The 23,042-nt window shown below is 36.4% G+C and overlaps 1 long non-coding RNA gene across 1 annotated transcript; it reads left to right on the top strand.

The window, feature by feature from the left end:
• The first annotated feature begins 607 nt into the window (after nt 1-607).
• LOC131064803 (uncharacterized) lies at nt 608-22,714 on the top strand. Its single transcript, XR_009111322.2, has 4 exons — nt 608-902; nt 1,020-1,730; nt 4,528-4,647; nt 22,650-22,714. It is a non-coding gene; the product is annotated as an uncharacterized LOC131064803 (long non-coding RNA).
• Nucleotides 22,715-23,042: the final 328 nt, after the last annotated feature.

Raw genomic sequence — 23,042 nt, 5'->3', positions numbered from 1 at the left:
ATATATTGCTTTTGTTATTTTGGTCTAAAAGACAAATGCCATATATGACAAAAAAAACTGGACATGAAGCATCAATAAATGTATTATACATAAACTGGCATTCCTTATAAAATAACTAATACCATTTAAAAGAAGCACACTATCGCTACTTTGGGTTTTTTATAAGGGTAGTTTGATTCTTTAACCCTAAATATGCTCCCCAACTTATCACACAATTTATTTATATAATAATTGTTTATAGTTCAAGAAGATAGAATGTGTTTAGCTAGATCAATAAAAAAGAATATCACACTTAAATGTTGAATATAGAAATTAATGTCCTTAATAACCACTGCCTTTAAACTCAATCGCCCTCCATTATTTGCTAAAATAATGTTGTCAAACCATTTATCATAACATACCTGTAAAATTTCATGTATTTTTTACCACCCTCTTCAAAATATTGCCCTACAATACCTTTCTATTGGCCTAACCATTGCACACGAGGTGCATGTGCTAGTAGTATTTTAGTCGATATACAACTCATCAGCTACCTTAAACCTGCTTTTTGAAAAAAAAACTCGTATAACGGCTACCTCGCACGTGCGAATGAGATTTGCGTATCTTTAAACATTCCTTGCGCTTCCTTATGATTTTATTGTTTTTCGCTCCTGGACGCTCCATTTGCTGGCATCCTTGGAAGAATGCTCTAGTCCTTCATTCCTTGTGCTTGACAAAGAATGCTGTAGTCCTTCATGGCGAGTACGACCCATCAAATCAAGGAATAGCTGCCCAGTTGCGGTTTTGAAGAACATAACCCGGGTTTTCATTTCTGAAGGCTCCATTCGCGGTTGATGGCGAATACAAAACCCTCCTCAGGGAATGCTGTACTCCTCCATGGCGAGTTCAAAACCCTCCTCAAGGTATGCTGTACTCATATTTCTGTTGTCCCTGCTTGAATTGAAGAAACGCTACCGTCATGCCGTTGTTCCTAAAAAAATCTATATAGACTTGTAATCTTGTGGTAGGCTCTGGTGCAGAATTGGGTCTGTCAAAATTGACGAAGTCCAAGGGAGCAAATGTCACATTGGTGAGCTCATCGTGCGGTTTGCAGCCTCAATTATCGACTGGGCTCGGGTCGAAACGGCCATTTGCACGTTTGTTTGACGCACAGCGTTCTCTCCACAAACCCCGTGGACGTGGCAGTCTGCAATCGAAGAAGAGCTGCCTAGTTGGGGCGAGTATGGCTGCGAGAATCCTGTCATCTTCCTGTACTGCTCTCTGCTAGAATTGAAGAAACCCCACCAGCAGCACCAGTATCATGCCGTAGACAATCGAAGAAGAGCTGCCCAGTTGGGGTTTTAAAGACCAGAACCCGGCTTTCGAGCTATCTATTGGATTTTAAAAATTCGCCCCAGAAGTTGGTGACTATCATAGTTTCAGGCATAAGTGAAGAAGCCCCCACAAATATTCCTACATATCTACTCTCTACTGGAATTTCTTTCCGTGAAGACTCTGTCGACCCTCCAAGTCTTTTTCCTTTGTTCGTTTGGACCATTTTTCTTTTACGGCAGTCTCTAAGGAGGCCCTCCCTGTAGGTCATAAAGACAGCACCCATAAATGTTTCTTCAAATACGACTGCGAGCTAGGGATGCAGCAGATTCACAGAGAATCAGGAGCGGTCAGGTCACATGGTGTAGAACTGAGAAACGGATCAATGTCAGTTATTATTCCCAAGCTTATTTGGGATGGTACGTGAATTTGTCTTGATTTGTTCAATTTGGGTGGGGATTTTACCAATTCGCAATGTGTTCCATGAAAGCCTTGATACTTGACAACTTGAGTAATTTAGATTTAAAATAAACTTTTCGCCCTCAAATTCTCTACTCTATCTTGGTTTATTGTTGTATCCTGCGTACAGAGTTTTGAGTGTGGATGTTGTCTAATTTATAAGTCATAATGTCTCCTCTGTATTGAACATATAATCCTTAATACTTTTCCAATTTGAGATATCTCTTTTGAACTTATAATCCCTGATACTTTTCAATTTGAAATATCTCTTTTTATAATTGAAGTGAGGAGTAAAGGACCTCTTCTGTTATATTATGATATCGAAATTTCATGTATTAGAGAAGCTGTTTGATGAGAGATCAGAACACACCCTAGAATGGACAATGTCATTTGTCAACAACATGCTAGAAACCTGACATCCTTTCCATGAGAAAACAAAACCAGATTGTAATCAGCTACATGCATACTGTTAATGCAAAATTTGATTTATAACACGTCCCTTAGATGTTTGAACATGGAGCAATGCTTTGTTCTTTGAATCTTTAGCCACTTGATATTTATTCTAAAATGTCTCTCACAAATTCCCACCATTTTGGCTTGCAAATAGTTTGGTAGATGTAAACCAATTTCAATATTTTGTAATGTCCCCTTGGGATTTGAACTTAGTGCTTTTTTTAGAATGTCCTAATCCCTTATTGTTTAAAAAATAGTTAAAGCGGGATTTATTTGTATTGGATCCGACTTACTTCTATTGTGATGTACATATATCTCCCTCAATCATCTAAGATAGCAAGGATAATTAAATATCATGAACTACCCCAAAGCATATACTGAAGATGATTGTCTTCATTGTAGATACCTTTGCTCGTGTATTGAGACACCATAAATTTTTTGATTCGTTCTCACTTTAAACAAATAAAAAGAGTTTACTCTTCCCATTAAGACAAACTTCTATTAGCTATATTGTTAAAATGTTGAACATGATTTTGGCCTTGTTGTTACTAAGCCTCGTCATGACACTAATATTTCTTTCTTTCCCGAAACAAAGGTGGGATATGCTAGAATTTTGAAGAAATTAATCTATTTAAATTCTCATGAATTGAACATTTATCAAATAGAAGCATAAACAAATATGTTTGCCAATGTGATGATGTATAGCCTTTGGTATTTTTATAACTTGCATGATTAAGATCACCAACAATGCAGGGACAAGATCATATGATTTGTTTTTCCAAGTATGACTATTGTGAATGATTGTCAAAGCTTATTTTTATCTGCTTTTAGCATCATTAGATCCAGATAAAAGCACCAAAATTATCAAGATTATTTTCAGGTTGTTGAATGAATTTTTGAACTTATATGTGTTGTTCTTGAGTATATTTCTATATTTGTATTCTAAATTGATAATCTGATTTGTTTTAATTTCTTGTAGATGATTTCTCAATTGTTATATTGAATTGATGGCTGATTTCATTGATGTTTCAATCATTGATATTCGAATGATGAAATGATTCTTGAATGTATTTCTGATTTTGTACATATAGTTGAATGAATTGATATTTGATGATGAATTTCTGAATCTCCGAATCTTTGAATTTCCATTGATGATTGCTCGATGATTTTTGAAATTGATTTATTCCTTGTTTCCTTTATGAATTGATTCTTTATTGGATGATTCTCTCAATGAAATGATTTGCCCCTTTATAGCCATTTCTTGAAGGAGTCACCACCCTTCACAAGAAATGAGTCACCACCCTTCACAAGAAATGAGTCACCACCCTTCATTGGTGCCTTTGAGAATAATATTTTTATTTTCAAATTTGATTTTCTTCCTTCCCAGTTTATGGTTTGTTTATTCCTTGCTTGAAAATCTCCTCCCAAGTAAATGATCTCTCCTTTATATCTTATTCTCGAGGGAGTCACAACCTTTTATGGTTTGTTTATTCCTTGCTTGAAGATCTCCTCCCAAGTAAATGATCTCCCCTTTATATCTTATTCTTGAGGGAGTCACAACCTTTCATGATTTCTGCCCTTTAAAAGTGTAACAACTATTCATCCTTAGTTGTTGTCTTTTGAGGACAATCATTTATTTCAAATTGATTGATTGCTTCCTTCATGTCCTCTTCTCATATAATGATCTCTCATTTATACCTTAATCCTTCAATAGTCATAACTCTTTGTTTTATGCCTTTTAACCATTCATTAAACTTAATTAATTTTAATTTTATATTTTATAATTATATTTTATTTTATTTTTATATTAATATTTTTTTATTTATTAGTTATCTATTATTAAATCTTGTTTCAAATAGGGGACATTATAAGGACAAAAAAATAAAATTATATTAAAGATTCAGAAAACTTCCATTTTCTGTGTTTCTAGCTTGTCTGTGTAGCTTTAGACTTTTATTGGCATAGGTTATAAATAGGAATTTCACCATTCAATGCTTAATCAAAGGATGGGATGGAGAAAAAGGAAGAAGAGCTTCAAATGGCCATAGCTGAGTTTAGGGAATCATACTTCTCGTTCCAAGAAAAACTTTCAAAGCAAAGACTCACAAAGGCTATGATTATGCATCTATATTTTTTTCATAATAATTACCACTTGATTTATAGTTAGGTAGTGTTTGGATTGAATACATGGCAGAATTTTCATTTGATAAGCTTTGGAATTTATTTTTACTACATTTAAGTGATGGTGAGATTAGAACGAGCCAGAGCATATATCAATGTTAATTTTTCCTTTTTCCAATGCAGGCCAGCATTCAAGCTTAGCAGAAAGTTCTAGAAGCTCAGAAAGTTACGGAAAAAATATAGGCTTCATTGTTTGAAGAATGTAATAAAGATTAACAAGAGGCACTAAGAGCAAATCAGCAGGTATGGGTAGAGCATGCATTGTGCAGCTTCCTTAATTCAGTTTTTATATCTTGCTTTTATTATTTAATATATGTGGTGGGTAGATGACATTGCGTCAAGATGTCAATAAACATGCATGCTTCCTTAATTCAGTTTTTATATCTTGCTTTTATTATTTAATATATGTGGTGGGTAGATGACATTGCGTCAAGATGTCAATAAACATTTTTTAAGAGCACAATACTGATTTATAATAATATACTTCGAATTTTTAGAGTGACACTGCTACTGCTACATAGACCATTTCCCGAGTGAAGAAATAAAAATAAACATTGATATAATGTCCTAGGATCAATTATAACTAACCAAACTTTCTTGACCCTTCAACCCAACAAAGTTACAAGCTACAAATGGTGGAAGTTATTTCATTGAATTTCACAAAGGTAGATTGCAACTTCAATCAATTAAGAAGAAAGAAACTCAGATAATAAATGATGGCAACTTAAACGGTTTAATTATTATCAACAGCATTACAACAGTTCATTACTCCGCAGATCCAAAATTAAGCTGAGTCTGGAAACCCTTATTGAGACCATATAGCTACTCAGATCTAAAATATTTTACTCTGTCCTCGATCGCCTAGCTGAGTGAAAGTAAAAAAAAGGGTGTTGAGTGCGCTTGCCGGGGTGGTGGAGATCAAACTGGAATGGGCAACACGCTTGACCTAGGGTTTGAGACATTGCAGCCCTCAAAACCCCACTAACCTAGCAGAAGATGCGTATTCAATCAAGGAACTCTAATTTTGCAGCTTTTGCACTGATTTAGTTGATTTCTGGTGATTGAAATGACTCCTTGCTGCCTTGTTATGCTCTCTTCATGACTGGTACTGTCACTTTGATTAGTTCTTTATGCTAGATCTTCAGCAAACACTGCAATGTTGCCCCAAAACTAGAGGAATGATGGCACTGCTTCAATAAAGTGATGGCACACCACACGGTGATGGATCAGGTCTGAAAACTCACCCACCAACTTGAATTAGACCTGATTTAGACCTGCAAATTGGATCTTCTGCTGGGAAGTTCACTCACCCAGATCTATGGAGATTTTGGACAGCGCTTGGATCTTGGATGCTTGCTTCCTTTTTAGGGTTCGACTTGTCAAATTGATCTGATTTTCTAAATAACCTCGCCTCATGTCAGCTATAATTTAGTTTGGTGGTTTTAGATGCTGGAAAATCCCTGTGGTCAGCCTGGAAACATTGGAAATGGTAATCAGCACCTCCGCAGGTGGTTAGAATATGATCTGCAGCGTAAATCAATGTTGGTAAACAGATTTGTCACTGCCATTGAGATTCCAAATCTGACCTTGTTTGTTCGAATGTTTGCCTGAAGAGCAGTGACAAATGTTTCAACAGTTGGAGAGATTGTGGTTTTTGAGGGGCAGCTCCCTCGTATGATAGGGGTTTTTGGGGATTTTTATGTACTTTTATCCTGAAAGTACATAAAGGAGAAAACATAAAACTAAAAGAGGATGAATAACAGAAACCCTACTGGACGACATAGGAATACCAGGTAGGATTCCATAAATGATAACAATTACAAAAGGGGTTTTAACACAACATAAAATTTGATGTGCAATGATGATGAAAGAAAGGTGACGGATCTCAACATATGAAGAGACGAGTAACTCTAGCACATCCAAACCAAGATACCAAAGCTTGATTGTGTTTCATTACATCAATCACACAGATTATCAATGTTTTACACATATGCATAAAAAGATTACCAACCTAACACATGAGAAATCAGTAATGATAACACATGAATACATTTAGAACAACAAGACTGAGATGCATTCTTTATAATCTTTTGAAACTATACAATTCCCAAACCTTTTTGTACATAGTGTGAACATTAAATTCTTCAAAATATCTCTGAAAATTTATCCAGAATTTCCTTTCCGTAGGAAATCCCCCTTACATTACAAATAGCCTTGCATTTATAGGGTCCACAGAATAATTACTTTGTAACCACTTAAAATAACCATCTTAGGTAAAAACTTGAGATAACTACCTTATGCACGCACTTAAGATAACTAAGATATTACTTTTAGTAACTACGCTTTAGAAACAAGTTAAGAAAAATTGAAGCTCAAAATTTTAACTTGTGGTTACAATAACTGATGTATTAGTCACTTTTACAAAAGAACAACTTGATATTTTATAACTTTGGAAGAAAGAAGAAAGTTGTCAATTTTATTGACATGAGCATCATGTTTTCTTTCAATGCACAAATCACGAACATCAACTCCACCATATTTATCGATCATTTGATATGAAAGATCGTATGCGATAAAAACACTGTACAAATTGTTTCTCTGAGCATTCAATCATTTCACCAATAATCTTTTCACCAATAATCTACTACTCTTTATACACATTTTGGCATATTTGGATTGAGTCATTATAGTATGTGGGAGAAAGAGTTGAACAACTTTTAATGCATACATGACGATCACCTTCATAATTGAGTTCATAATTGAGAACATATCTAGCATACGAGAATCACTTCATGAATGCGATGTGCTCTTATCAAAATAAATTGATGAAGTCAAAGTTGCCTTATCCTCATAGCAAAATTACAATGCTCTTAGTAACCATGACCTCACAAACATTTCTTCATGTAGGCTTCAACGGTTTACATATTTGATATGATTCTTCTCGAAACTGAATATCGCTGGCATTAATCAAGATCCCAAGATATCAATATTCTTACTTTCTTTGTACATTGCCATTGTGTTCAATTCCAAATTCTTCCAGTTCCAATTTGATATCTGAAATTCACTACACCTGCCTGGGTAATATATGATCTGCGCGCACCAAGAGAAACATGTTCACACAACAGATGTGGTCTGTATTTAATGAAAACAGAACGAAGCATTCTCAGCATGATTTCATTCCGCAACCCGTAGATTCTAAAGCCTTTTCAACAAATCCATTTTCTGCGCAAAATCTGCAATCATTGCTTGCCGTGGGATGACATTTTCTTGAGTCTTTTTCTCAAAAAAGTCAAGTGCCGAGCATGTGCTTTCACATTTCGTATGTACAGAAAGTTCGTTGCAGCTACAAAATCTGATAAAATCCCTTTATCCTTTGTGCTTTGATGGTGTCCATACTCTGTTTCAAAGCTCTCTGCACGTGTGGGGATGCCAACTTCTACACCTTTCAATCATTGCTGTCGATGAGATTTCCGTTCCTTTGAAGCATTCTGTCAAACAGTCGATGCGCATCGTCTATGTTCTCCTATAGGCCGCGATTTCAAAGTTTAGAGAGAATTTTCTAAACAGTTGTTATGCCTTGTTTTCGCATTCCTCCACTTGTTTGCATGCCTACCAGAACATCGATGATCATTGCATTTGATCTGATTAAGTCTCTGATTAAGTCTCTCTTCTGAGACATTCGTTCAAAGAGTTCATATGTTTGCCTCTATGTTGCGGCATTTGTCAAACAATTTACTCGCCATGTCATTGTTTTTCACATTTCATTCACACATCTTGTAAAACAGTTCGCATGTCATTAAGGAATTGCATCAAACAGTCAACATGCCTTGTCTTGTCTTCCACATATCAAAACAATGCATGGCATCCTCCTTCAGGCATACTATCAAACAATTCCCGTGCCTTATATCTGCTTCACGTTTTGCATGAATGTCTACCAGGGCAATTGCAATTATAAAATCTGACAAAAATCCTCTATCTTTCGAGTTTTATCTCTGCTAATTGCGTTAGCTTCTAAGTTTATAAAGCCTTCTGAACAGACCAGTCTTTGTATTCTGCCTTCATTTCATTCAAACACTTATAGATTTGTTTAACTTTGCTCTCTTATGCACCAACATTCCGTATTGCTTTCACATTCTGTCACACTATTCATATTCTTAGTTTATGCTTTCGTGTCTGCATGCATATCCACATTTTGCATGCGTTTCTAGGAGAGAGTTTCCAGATATAATATCTGATGGAAATCTCCAACTTATACCCTGCTTTGATGGATGGGCAAACTACGTGTTGCAAAGCTCTGTTTGGCCTTTACACCTGCAGACTACATGTTGCGTGAAATGACATCTTTTTGGAGCATAATGTCAAACAGTTCATGTGCCATGTATATTTGCATGTGTTTCAAATCACCGCAATCTGTGAGATAATGTCTCTTTGAAGCATTCTACTGCATAAGCTTGTGATCGGCATACATATTTAGCGATGCATGTACAATTGCAACACCCGATATCATTCTTTTATGGCCTTATGCTTCAATGGATACCTCCACACTGTCACGAAGTTTCCATTGCTGCTCACTTTCCAACACTTTGGAGGTTCTTGAAAAACAGTTATGGGTTTCTTGAAATGATGGCTAAGGAGTTAAAAGTAAATTGAGCATTGGAGCAAGAAGAAGTTAAGAGGTTAATCACTTTAAATATTTTGCGCAGGATGAAGGCAGAGATTAACCATTAATTTGATCAAGAGGTTAAAGTGTTGTGAACATTTTGTGTAAAATAGGAGGGATTAACCAATAACGTTGACAAAGAGGTTAAGCATTGTAGATCTTTTGGTGAAGGGGTTAAGCATTATGAGATTTTTTTGGCAAAATGGGATGAGGGATTAACCTTTAAATTGGTTATGAGGTTAATCATTGTGAATTTTTGGGCAAAATGGGAGGAGGGATTAACCATTGACTTTTTGGATTTTTGAGCAACAATAGGAAGAAAATAGTATGATTTAAGGTGTTTTTAAATATTTCCCTCCGAGTTATTAAAAGGAGAAATTAAATAAATTAATTAAAAATATTAAAATTATTTAGACAAATAATTTAATATTTTCCCATTTGAAGCTTAGTTCATAAAAATGAGCATAACTTTTGTCTGAGATGGAATTTTGAACTAGACATTAAAGGATGCTAGATGAACATAACCCAAGGAGATGTCTTCATGATAGAATCTGGAGTGCAAGATTTGAACTCTTTCCAAACCTGATGAAAATTGAAGCATTAAAATCTCACAAATGAAATGGTAAACTGGGTTTTGATGGAAATTTGCCACATTGCTCAAAATGGTACCATGTACAAGCTCATAGGGCAGTTTCCCTCAGTTCTTCATGGTTCTCAAGATTTAATTGTTTTTGAATCGTGATCAATGCATCACAGGACTATACATGACAGGAGACTTGAAGATGATGGCCTTGAACTGAAACCACATAACTACATAACTTGAAAAATCTTGAAAGAACACATTAAGATTTTGCCAAATGTTAGCTTCAACGCAAAATTTTAAAATTTGGATGCTTAAAAACTGGGGCAACAAACAACTATGGTGAAAGAAACCCACTCGTGCACAAAAGGATTGAAATAGATTCCAGCAATATTTAACAAGGAAAATGAATTTGCATTATATCAGAAGTGAGCTTTCATCCCAGAAAAACAGTGAACAATAAAACCTCGGGGTGCATTGAACGCCAAAACAATGACCGATTTGTATCACTCAAAATAGTTTCAAGATGAACATTCGAAGCTCAGTACAGGTATCGTAATTGGAAATAGAAAGGAAATATTTTACATACGGTTCCAATGCATTCTCTGTCCGACTTTGAATAGGCACGATATCTGTTTGGTGCTTGCGTTCCCAGGCGCAAGCATCAGTGTCTCTGGAGGCTGTCTACTTCAGCGTGTATTGATATTATTCCGGCGTCATCTGTTGAGAAATAGCCCTTATTGATATTATTAATGAATGCTTCAAATCTTTATTTCTTCAGGTCCGATACTTCAATATCCCCTGTTATGTGAATATGCTGAACCTGAATGGTTTTCTGCCTGCAGCGCCTGTATATGGTTCGTGCTCCCACTGCCTCTATTTGCAACTCAGGCTTTGCCCTGTCGTAAGACAAAGGCAAAGAATGGAAGTCACCGTCCCACCTGCAGCGATGGACTCCCTTGATTTGACTTGGAGTTTATTCCACGCAAACTGTTCACCAAGCTTACGGCGATAATTTCAGGGTTTCTTAAAGGTAACTCTTTTGATAATCAATCTCAAACCCGTGCCAAGAATGATATCCTGCAGAATGAAAGGAAGAACCGATGCTTGTAGAATGCCTTCCCACGATAATTAGCAGAGTCGGACCGTACAATTATTTCTTCCGAAGGGAATGTTTCCACCTTTGAAAATCTTATTCAGAATACTTCGCAAACCCGGAAGGTTGGAGCCTTAGATATAAATAATATGCCCTCACGGGAATTTGTTCAAACTATTCGCTAATTGATTATTATTCCCACGACTTTCTATTTATTGGGATTTTAATTTATTTCCTTGCTTCAAATTGATTCCTCCTCGGTGTGCAACATCGCTCCTCCCAAATTAATAAACGGCTGATATAACTTTCTATAATATCGGCAAATATTACTCAGACCTTAATAAACGCGGATGTAAATATTAATGCTCCATAGAGCAAATATCATATTCTGAAAATACTAACCTTATTATCTGATAGCAAATGAACACAGACAGCTTTATTTCAGAAATGATCTTAAAGTCTTATAAATTTGTCTTCAATGGAGACTTTACAAATTTGTCACGGACATAGATGATCTTTCAATCACGGAAGTTGCATGATTTCAGAGAAATACCAGAATTACAAAGAATACATCAGCAAGACAGCAAATTCATAACTTGAATTGAATTGAAATGAATACCAGCAATGCACTGGCACTTGAATCCACTGTTTTGATTAAATATCCTTCGAAAAATGAAAGTAAAATAGCATGAAATTGAAAGAAATCTATCTAGAGGCCTCAAATTGAAATTTTGCTTCATTGGCAATGTTGAATTTGATAATTTTGATGTGTTATATGGATTGTTCTTGTAGCTTTCTTAGATTACGTTGATATTTCATGCTTAGGTAGATGCTGGTATTGTGTTCTCTCTTGTTTCCCTGATTCATCTTTTGTCTTTTGTTTTAAGAAATTAAGTTTCCCCTTTTAGATCTGTTCCTGGCAGCAGGTTCATCCCTTAAATGGTTAGTAAGTTCGACACTGAGTTATCTTGGCATAGTTGAGATCCAACTTTAGAAGAGTCACGAATCCATCCTTCTAGGAGAACTAGGTTTTCGTCCAGCCATTTTTCAACTCCTAAAGGTTTTCGTCTCCAAAAAATCATAAATGTTTATCAATTCCAAAAGCATGCTATACTTCTTCCAGCCAGCCTCCTTATAAAGAACCCCCAAAACAACTAAAAGATTAGGTTGATTTGAATATTAGAAAACTTTATTTAATAAAGTGACAAATAATAATATTTTATTATTTTTTAATTAAATTAATTAATATTAAGTCATCTTTTGAATATTTTTTAAATTTTTTTGACAACTTAAATTAAAATCAGTTTGATTAATTGTCACTAAGAATTAGGGACATTACATATGGAAAACCTAATTTAGTGACGTTGGGGTTGTGTCCAAAATTGTTAGAATTAATTCTTAGAATAATGTTAGAATTTATTTCTTTACTGCTAATCGTCAATAATGTCTACAGTAGTCAGTAGTTAGAAGTAGGTAACTTATTTAATAGCTACAGTATTTTGGTAACTTTTATATATTGTAATTTTTTCCTCAGTTAATGAACAAGATATTTTTACCAGTGAACCAAGATATTTTTACCAGTGAATCTATTATTCACATGGTATCAGAGCCACAAGTTAATTTTTCGAAATTATTCCTGTTTGCCCAAATCTTTGAGCATTTCATCGAAACGCTCAATATCACTTCCATGGACACGTCGATTTGAAGTTTTCTGATCTTTGTAACAAGCTTTTACAGCAAGATTGGTGGCGCTAGTAGTTTGGAAGCAGTTACAGTTTCCCCTCCATCGAGCAAGCGTTCTCTACCAAATCTTCTGCTAAGAACAAAGGGAAGGTTCAATCTTCTCAACCGAAAAGCTCTGGTTCTTCTCAGGACAGCAAGAAGAAGAAGGACGTTCAGTGCAATTATTGTCATAAGTTTAGTCACATGAAGGTCGAGTGTCGAATTCGATTGGCTTTTGAACAAAAGAAGCAGGGAGGGTCTCAACAGAAGGCAAATGTCGAAGAGCACTCAGAGCAGAAAGAATCTGCATTCTATGCTTTTATGGCCAAGAGAACAACAAATCCAGTCCACTCTTCTGCCTGGTATATTGATTCAGGGGCTTCGCAGCATTTTACTCGTTGCCGGGATTGGTTCACGAAATTTGAACCATTCTTAGATTTAGTAATCTTCGGAGGAGGAGAAGAGTACACAGTTGCTGGTAAGGGCACTATCCATATTCACTCAGGAGGTAGAAATTTAATTTTTCTTGATGTCTACTATGTTGTAGGCATTAACATAATCTCCTATCCGTCAGTCAAATCATGAGGCATTTTCCTCAATTAGATGTTGTCTTCAGTTCGTCCATTTGCAGCATCATTGATAGGGAGACTTGTACTACAATCGCTATGGGACTTGAGGATCATGGTTTGTATAGACTTGCCGATTCTGGTGATTCTCAGGAACACGCTTTGGTTTCTAGGAGTACATCCATCAAAACACTCTGGCATCAACGTTATGGGCACTTAAACGTGCACTATCTCTCTCAGTTATATCAGGAGGGTTTGGTTATCGGTCTACCTAAGATTCAACCTCAAAATCATGGAGTTTGTGCAGCTTGTCAAGTTGGGAAGCAACATCGGACACCATTCTCGGATGGTGATTCTTGGCGAGCCTCTAAGGTCCTTCAGCTGGTTCACGCTGATGTATGTAGGCCAATGAACACTCCATCTGTTACTGGTTGCAAGTACTTCTTGTTATTTGTTGACGATTTCAGTCGTAAAATGTGGGTGTATTTTCTGAAAAATAAATCAGATGTGTTCAGTACATTTCAGCAGTTTAAGGTCTTAGTCGAGAAAGAATCCGGTTCTTAGATTGTAACTCTAAGGTCAGATAATGGGGGGGAGTTTTGTTCTAATGACTTCTCTACATTTTGTGCTACACATGGCATTAAACGCCAACTCACCACACCATACACCCCTTAGCAGAATGGTGTCGTTGATCGTAGAAATCGCACAATTATTGAAACGACTCGTTCTATGATAGAGCATCGTAATGTTCCTAAGAAATACTAGGCTGAAGCAGTTTACATTGCAGGCTATCTCCTGAATCAGTCACCTACATATGTGTTGACGTGTATTTTATACACCATCATACACAGAATAAAATACCAATAGGCATCTTATCCTCTCTTGAGAAAATGGTCTCTAACTGCTGAAGATTCGCATAAAGGATCAGTTAGGAAGACTCCAAGGTTCTTTTGGTAGGTTCTCTACGTGTGGACAAACTCCAGTGGTATGATGTGATTTGCTGGAATCACAAGGGGACTTACATGTGATGATTGAACTTCCGATCTGCTTTGCTGGACACAGGCTCTTACTAACTTAGATTTGAAGAAAAAAATGAAAAAAGGATAAGGGCGAAGAGAGGATCTAATCCTAATACTAAGAATGTAGGAGCAATGACTTAATTTTTGATGAAACTCTAACTAGATCTTGTTTTGACATCAATGGAACATCTACACAAGACTAGTGCGATCTTCTAAGGGAAGCTTTATGATGTTCAAATCATCACCGCAGGCATAGATACCATCCAAGTTGATGCATATCAATGAAGAGGCAACAAATTGAAATTGAGCTTAAGCTGAACGATTTCAGTTGACTACACAAGGCAAGTCTGCAATCAACAAACTGCTAGTAGTATGGATATACGAATTCCACCATCAATCAATCACATTTCCTCCATTCATCTAATCATCTACCATCTGAGATTGAAGACTCAACAAGAAACCATGCAAATTGCAAGAAAACGACATATTTCACCATTACTTCAATGAAAATGGAGTTTGTTTACAATCAATGGCAACAATTTCTTGCCTTGTCCTCCTATTCTACTCTAATTACTATTCTATCAACTATATTCTAACTCTTCCAACTATTTACATGCTATCTCTAACTTATTGCTAATTAGCCTTTACAAATGAAATGCCTGGGCTTATATAGTGCCCACAATACAATTTGATGGCTTAGATCAATTCAAGATCAATGGCCAAGATTCAACAATGAAAACCCTAATTAGGGTTTGTTACAACCATTACATAACATTTAATGCTTGACCAATGATAAAATTGTATTGCTTGGACACATGTCCTCTCTAGAAAGATCGACCAATGGATAGCCGGGGTAGGTACATTGGAGTTTGTGCCACCTTCCATGAGTTAAGTACATTGAATCTGGACATGCTGAGGTGGACCTCACTGATTGGAGAAATGATGACTAGGACGCCACCTCATTTGACACCTGTAACTTGGTAGATATTCCACTTGATGTTGTTGAGAAGCTTACTTTAATTAATTCATCTGTAACTATTTACTTCTTCAACGAGCCCTTGTTCTAACTCCTTGTGTCCTTGATGTGCAGGATGATGTACCTCGCCTTGGAACGCTAGATTGAAAGAGGTCACTCCATGTCCTGGCTTGATCGTACCGGCGAAGATCGTCCTTGATCCGGCTTGATTTTCCTTGAAGAGATCTCCATTTGATGCCTACACAACATTTCAAAATTAGTAACATGATTTTGCAATACATAATATAAATTAGAGAGCAAATTTTAGGAAACTTAATGATAAGTCCTTTATTAATCATTTCCTAAAAACGACTGAGCTAAGGGAAAACAAATTTTCAAAATTCAAAATTAAGGCAATGATGATCAAAATTCGAAATTAAAACAAGAGATCTTGCCATACCTTACTTGAGAGCTTAACTCTAAAAATAAAGGAATTCGCCTAGGCAAAATTTGAAATAAGATGGTCTTCAACGTGATCTCCCTTCAAAATAGCAATTTCGCCACCTTTCAATTTTTTGACGTGATCTTCAAGCCTTTGACAAGTTCGCACCAATAGAATTTTCAAGTTCGCACCCCTTTTGAATATAATTCGCACCTCTTTGTCTTCCTTAAATCGCACTTGAGATGATAAAATAACAATGTGAAAATAATGATCTTCACCACCCTCCTTTATAAGTGCTTACCTCTCATCATTATTTAGGCCGACTTTTGTAAAAATAAAGCAATTATAAACGATTTTTTAATAAATAAGAAAGGCCGACCTTCATAAAACAATAAAATACCAAGCGCTCTATAATTAATTAATTTGCCATCGTTTTTAATTAATAAACTTCGATTTTTTTTACAAGGCAAAAATTAATTAATATTTAAATGCAATATTTAAATGCAATATTTAAATGCTATTTTTAATAAAATTTTCAATCTTATCGAATTTTCTAGTATTTAAATAAATTCAAAAATGTGTTTGAGCGCCAAAATATTTTGAAGATGGAAAGATACGTACCTCATCGCCCCGGTCCCTTGGAGAGGGACAGGAGCGATCCATCAACTGGGTCTTGATTCTTGCATTTTTTTACGTCCAAAATCTTCATCTCCACGTTGAATTTGCCATTTTCGCTAGGATTTTCGAACTTGAGTGTCTTGCTTGTGTGAACGAGTGCCCTTTATGACCATTATCGCCCTGGTCCCCTGGAGAGGGACAGGAGGGATCTTCATGTTTTCACTTGAAATTCTCCGTTCTTGATATCAACTTCTCCTTTATTTTCTTTCAAACAACGCTTTGAACCCTTTGCAAGTTTGTTTTGTCATGATCTTCGAAGGAAAATGAGTGCTTTGGCAAATATCGCCCTGGTCCTTTGGAGAGGGACAGGAGCGATCCTAGTGTCCTAGCTCAAATTTGCAAACTTTTGATCTTTGTTCTTCGTTCATTGTCTTCCAAAGGACGTCCTTGACCATGCCTATCTTTGCCTTGTCTTGGTTTTGACGGAACATAAGTGTTTTAATAAAAAATCGCTTTGGTCCTTGTCCAAAGGACAGGAGCGATATAAGTTCCTTGCACAAATTGGTAACACTTTAACGTTCAAAACTCTTGCATATCATCTTCAAAAGACACCTTATACCTTGTGTGATCCCGAAAAACCCTTACTTGGCGTGAATTTGAAGGAAAATGAAGGATCCTAAGCAAATCGCCCTGGTCCCTTGGAGAGGGACAGGAGCGATATAGCTTCTGTGTTCAATTTGAGGATCTTTTAACGTTTGAAGTCTTTGTATATCACCTTCTGATCATGCCTTGGACCTCATACGACCTTGCAAAACCTTGACCTTACGTGATTTTTGAGGGATTTGGCCAATATAATAAACATCGCTCTAGTCCCTTCCTGAGGGACAGGAGCGAACTTCAAGTTTTTGAGCTTGTCCTTGCTTCCATCAACTTGCCATCACTTTCATCACGTAGAATGAAGTCCCTTTGATCCCCTTGGATACTTGATGTTTGATAAACTTTCAAAATTTAGAGCTTCATGAGGATTTCGCTCTGGTCCCTTGGAGAGGGACAGGAGCGAACCTAGGTTTTTAAGTGCAAATCCTTCATTTTGGCGATCCTTGTAACTTTGTGCTTGATTGAGACGCTTCGAAATGTCCTTGCCACCTCTCTCCTTGACTTGGAGTGGTTTGAATTTGAGGAAAAGGCAACATAACTAAGATATCGCCCTGGTCCCTTGGAGAGGGACAGGAGCGAATTTGTACTTGTAGTCTCCATCACATTTCGCCAGCTTCCAAATTTATCTTCAACGGTCTCGTAATGTCCCCTTTCATTCATCCATGCCTTGGAATTCATTGTAACTTGGCAAGAAATTTGTCTAAGACAAAAATCGCTCTGGTCCCTTGGAGAGGGACAGGAGCGAACTTGGGCATTTGGGTGCCTTGTTGACGTTTGATAATCTTCAATTTGTCTTCAATGGGTTCAATTCATCTCCTTTCTTGCCTTCAAACATAAAACTTGCTTGATCTTTGCCCAGATCGTACCTTATGAGAATTTCGCTTTGGTCCTTCAGTGAGGGACAGGAGCGAATTTGACCCTCTAGGCAAAAACTTCATAATTTCATTGTTTTTGATCAAGTCTGGATGCTCTATCATGCTCATTTCGTCCTTCACCATGCCTTTGATGTCTCAATTCGTCCAAACACGGTCAGGAATAGCTCAAATAAGTATTTTCGCTCTGGTCCCTCAGTGAAGGACATGAGCGAAATTTGACTTTTCGCACTCTCTATCAGGATAATTTTTATGGAATATAACATTTAAGTATAAGTGACATTTCCTTCTATGTTTCTTCTTTCTTATACTTTAAGTTATATTCCATATATACTTTCAGGATGTTTGAGAGTGGTTTCAGACCTCCAGGAGTTATATTGCAAAATCTAGTTTTTTGGAGGTTTTTTCAGTTTCCAGACTTAGTCAAATTCAGGATCAGGACATTCAAGACTTAGCCAAATTTCAGGATCAGGACCTCACACAAGCCGGACTTGCTTATCCATGTGATCCCCTGGGCGACGTTCAAAATGCAAAGGCTAGCTAACAAAACCCTAAAAAACCTAAAGAACAAACCCTAAAAAGCAAAAAACATGGGTCCCCATTTGCAATGGGGCGATGTGTGAAAAAGTCACAACAATATGTTGTTAAGAAGATGACTCCTGAAGAAGCCTGGTTAGGACGCAAGCCTAAAGTGGGCCATTTGAAAGTCTTGGGTTCTACGGCTCATGTATGGATTTCATAAGCTAAGCGTGCTAAACTAGATTCAAAGAGCCAAACACTTATGTTCACTAGTTACAGCGACAACCACAAGGCCTACAAGTTGATTGATGTGGAGACAGATCGTCTCATTTTCAGTCATAATGTTGTGGTTGATGAGACTACTTGTCCATTCATACCTCCTACTATTGCTAGTCCTGCGACTCCGTCTATGCCGGCTCCTGATGTTGGTGTTCGTCTTCCTCTTGGTTCCCATGATGGGAGGGCTTCCCGATCTAGCACCACCTAATTTTTCACAGGATTTGCATCCAGATGACTTTGTTCCGGAAACTCTAGGCGATGTTATTCCTCCGATGCCAGATGTTGGTACTTCTACCCTCCGGCCTAAATGGTGGGCCAAGACTATTGGAGATCTTCATGATGATGAGCTTATTGAATGCAAATCAGTTCGCTGCAAGAGAAAGCAGCAAAATACAATCAACCTTGCACTTACGGCCAATATCCACAACATCCATGAGCCCCAAACGTATTCCGAGGCTAAAGGCATTCCTGAGTGGGAAAAGGCTATGGAGACAAAATACCATAGTCTTCTGAAGAATAGCACTTGGGTTCTTTCTGATTTGTCTCCTGGGAAGAAACCTATCAGTTGTAAATGGGTTTACAAAGTCAAGTATCATGCAGATGGTACCTTGGATAAGTATAAGGCCAAATTGGTTGCTCGTGGTTTTACACAGTGGGAGGGCATTGACAATGAGGAGACTTTTGCTCCTACTGCCAAGATGAGTACAATTCGTCTTCTTCTTGCCATTGCAGCTTAGTTTAGATGGAAACTTCACCAAATGGATGTTAAGAGTGTATTTCTCAACAGTGAGTTGCAAGAAGTTTATATGAATCAACCTCCTGGCTTCAAGGTTCCTGGTAAGGAACATCAGGTTTGTAGATTGATAAAAGCCCTATATGGCCTGAGGCAAGCCCCTCGGGCTTGGTACTTTAAGATTGATCAGTATTTGGTTGAACATGGTTTTCAACGCAGTCCCTTTGACACTAATCTGTATGTCAAACTCTCCGGTGATGATATCCTCTTGTTGTCTACGTGGATGACTTGAACATTACTGGCAATTCAACACATTTGATTACAGCCATCAAACAGGACTTGTGCCAAGCTTTTGACATGACAGATTTGGGGCTTCTCCATTATTGATTAGGTGTTGAAGTGTGGCAGACTGATGACAATATCTTTATTTCACAGTCCAAGTATGCCCGCAGTTTGCTTGACAAGTCTTGAATGCAGGATTGTAAACCTGCTTCCACACCTATGGAGAAAGGGCTGAAGTTATCAGCCAAGTCTGATTCACCTGCAGTAGATGAAACCAAATTCAGGCAACTAGTAGGCAGCCTCATCTATCTCACTGCCACTAGGCCTGACATAAGTTTTGCTGTCATCTACATCTCTCGCTTCATGATAGCCCCAAAAGCTGATCATTGGATTGTAGTGAAGTGAGTTTTGCGATATGTGAAAGGCACGTCAGACTATGGCATTCTGTATGGCAGGTGCAACGATCCAAAGCTGATTGGTTATACTGACTCATATTGGGCAGGATCGGTGGGTGACAGAAAATCCACTTCTAGGTATGTATTCAGTTTGGGTACTGGTGCCATCACTTGGAGCAGCAAGAAGCAACAGGCCGTGGCTCTTTCCTCGACTGAAGCTGAATACTGGGGAACAGTCAAGGCCGCATGTGAGGCAGTTTGGCTCCAGAGGATGCTTTCTGACATGCAGATGCCACAAGCAAGTCCTTCTCCCTTGTATACTGATAATCAAGGGGTGCTCAAATTGGCCAAAAATCTAGTCTTCCATGAACGTACCAAGCATGTTGAGCTTCATTGTCATTACATCCGCAAGTTGGTAGAAGATGAATCAGTTCAGTTACAGTATGTTCCGACAGCGGATCTGAGAGCGAATATTCTCACCAAGTCTTTGATCCTAGATAAATTTGTAAAATTCAGGGGGCAACTTGGTGTTTTTGATAGATTGACCATTAAGGGAGGGTGTTAGAATAATATTTCTTTACTGTTAATGGTCAATAATGTCTGCAGTAGTTAGTAGTTAGAAATAGGTAACTTATTTAATAGCTACAGTATTTTTGTAACTTTTATATATTGTAACTTTTTCCTCAGTTAATGAACAAGATATTTTTACCAGTGAATCTGTTATTCACAAAAATAACTCTTCATGGCCTCTGAATTACCAAAATACTTTTATTTATATATGATTGACCTAACCAAGCTTGGTCAACCTTCTACAAAATCAAATTTCAGTTGGTGCCAAAAATTGAGTGTCAACGTCGGCCACAACAAAACCATTATTATTTGTAAATTAATTTTAAATTAATTAATAATATTATTATATTATTTGTTTTTAAAAATACTTTTTTTGGGCTTTTAAAAATACTTTCATGGGCTGCATGTCGGCTTTAGGGGTTGGAGACATGACAATTGATGAAATTTCTCAATAGCTTGAGAGGTCACAATATTGTACTTTAAGACTAACCTAATGTGACTTAACTGAGTGTGTTTAAGTAAACAAATTACCCCTGCAATTATACTTTGTTACTGTAAACTTATCTGATTTTATTTCGTAGTGTCCATTTTAAAGAGTGTCTTTGATTTGAATATTATTTTGGTATCATTACATATGCCATAATCTTATATATGATCTATTTTTTCTGAAAATATTTGTGCTATGTTTTTCTCTATAGGTCTCTTTTGGCTTGCAACCTTGATCTACTCTACTCAAATAGTTAGTCTCTTTCTTGAAGGATATCATTCCTTTTTCTATGTGTTATACTTTATATTTTATTTAATATGCAAAACCAAGACTATAAAAAAGTATGTCTACAAATTTGTTTTTGACCTATATGACTTGATCATGTTGCACAGTCACCATAAGTTTTCAAGTAATATCTGATTTCTATAGACATGTACAATTCTGCTTCAATCAAGCATTTATATGGTATTAATTAAACAGAGCCCTAGCTCAAGATATTTGCCTCTCTATCAACATATAGGTCTTTCTCATGCAAATGCTGCAGCTTTAGATTATTTAGCAATGGTTGTCCCCATATATCTCTAGCCTCTATAAAAGAGTCAAAAGGATAAATAGGTATTTTTAGAAGAGATTGAGAATCTCTTTGGAGAGCTCAATTATGCTACAAATGAAGGGGTTCATCATGTTTCTCAAGCTCAATCTCTCTCTAAGTTGATGAAATATGATACAAATATGATACAAAGAATGTATTGTAAAATCCAGTATGGAAATGGAACAGCTAATGTGATGCCACCAGGAAAAAACATAACTTCTTTGGCATTTGCAGTTTTACATTCATGGAAATCCCAAGAGGCCCTATGATCAAATTCTAATCTCAGTATAAATATGTATAGAATCAAAGTCTCATAGATTCAAATCTATGTGGTAGGAGAGTTTTTCTTCTGCAAGCAAACAAATAAGCAGCTTGGAGATTCAACTTGAAATTACAGACAAGAGAATAGATGTATGCAAATTTGGAAAGAAAAATTAGAAAAATGCTGATTGGAATAAGCTAAGGATAACCCATTATAACGTTTATGCTTAGATGTATGCAAATTTGGAAGACAAAATTAAAAAAATGGTGAGTGGAATGAACTAAGATCAACCAACCCATTATAACATGTATGCCTTTTTGGATAGAACTATTTATGAGAAGTCATGTACCTATCATGTAATATGCACCCCTGATTTCTATTTTATTTTTTAGCCAGATAGAGAACAACATGTAACAATGCAAATATAGAGTTTTCTTGCTGTTAAAAGTCTGATCAGAAATAGCATTATTTGAATTCACTACTACAATGCTCTAGGAGTTTATGACATTCCCAACAAAGTAAACCAACATAGAATGACATGTAAATAACTAACAATCAAAAGCACCAAAATACCTTTTGACCTGTGCACAGCCAAATGGAACCAAATGGAACCATTCTGACCTGTGCACAGCAGAATTGAAAAAGAACAGTCAACAACAACCATTAAATCTGACTTCCTCTTGTTGTATAATTGTATTTATCAACACAACTAAAATTAATATCAACATAAATAACTCTCGTAATGTATAATATTTGCTTGATTTCAATTAAACATAGAGGATATGGTTGAAGGGTCTCTTAAAAAGTTTAGGTCTGAAGTAAATGATGAGGATAATGGAGAAAACGAACAGGTAAATATATATTTTTGAGCATAAAAATAATTGATGTTAGTATCAACATAAATAACTCCTCTACTGTATAATGTTTGCTTGATTTCAGTTTAACACAGAGCATATGCTTGAAGGTTTGAAAAAATGATGAGGATAATGGAGAAAGTGGAGAGGTAAATGTATTTTGATCCCTTTACAATTATGAAAGTATTGTAATTTATTATAGATATATTTTTTCTTTGAAACAAAATTATTTGTGTGAATAATTATATTATTATTTGTATCATATTAGAATGAATTTATAAGCTTGCCTATTAGATAGTAACAAAATATTGTAACTATATTTAGAATGAATTTATAAGCTTGCCTATTAGATAGTAACAAAATATTGTAACTATATTTAGAGTCCTTTGTGGTGTGAAAGGGTACAACCTTTATTATTTTTTGGTTCCTTGTTTAGATTATGGTTATTTAGGAATATAATGTAATCAATGGTGATGGT

This window comes from Cryptomeria japonica, chromosome 1, assembly GCF_030272615.1.
Source record: "Cryptomeria japonica chromosome 1, Sugi_1.0, whole genome shotgun sequence".
NCBI lineage: Eukaryota > Viridiplantae > Streptophyta > Pinopsida > Cupressales > Cupressaceae > Cryptomeria > Cryptomeria japonica.
Note: the sequence above shows the minus strand (reverse complement) of the source record. Positions and strands in the feature narration are given on the sequence as shown.